This window comes from Triticum aestivum, chromosome 2A (genome assembly GCF_018294505.1).
Source record: "Triticum aestivum cultivar Chinese Spring chromosome 2A, IWGSC CS RefSeq v2.1, whole genome shotgun sequence".
Lineage (NCBI taxonomy): Eukaryota > Viridiplantae > Streptophyta > Magnoliopsida > Poales > Poaceae > Triticum > Triticum aestivum.
In genome coordinates this window covers 37,296,767-37,297,514 of record NC_057797.1, presented here as the reverse complement: position 1 = coordinate 37,297,514, position 748 = coordinate 37,296,767, and positions in this window count along the sequence as shown.

The window sequence follows — 748 nt, the reverse complement described above, 5'->3', positions numbered from 1 at the left end:
GATCAGGCACTCGCATAGTTACCGGATGAGGCACTCGGTAACGGTACCCCTCAGTCAGTTGCTCTCCTATGTATCACCTTTCGCGAGACCATAGAAAATATTTATATCATAAAGAAATGTTGCTGACCATAGAAAAAATTCGGTTCAAAAAAAATATACGTGATATTTTAGAAAATTGTTGTACAATATAAAAAGAAGATCATGTCATTAAAAATAATGTTTCAAACCATTAAAGAAAATGTATGGTACATTTTAAATAATGTTCGTGCATGTAAAAAATATGTATACCATGTATCATTTCTAATATAATTATATACCATGTATCATTAAAAAAAATGCAAGAACGTGTATTTGAAAATATTTAATATGTACGTGTATATAAAAAAGTATTATATATATACGAAACTTTTCAATGCGCATGAAAATAATATAGACTAAAAATATATTTGAAGACAGTTAATAATATATGCCACGTGTGTAATTAACATGTATACGGCTAGTTTGTAATTAATATGTATAAAAAAATACACCTATGCCTACGGCTTAGCCGTCGGCATATATGCCACGTGGCGTGGTTAATATAGGCCAACGGCATAGGTCCCCTTATCCACTCGCGGCCCACCCTCCTCCACTCGTTCTTTCCCACACCCGCAGCCTCATCCACTCGCAGCCCGCAGCCCGTCGCCGACCGCCGCCCGCGCTGCCGCCGCCGCATCGCCGCGTCCCCGCCCTGCACCGTGCGCCCCCG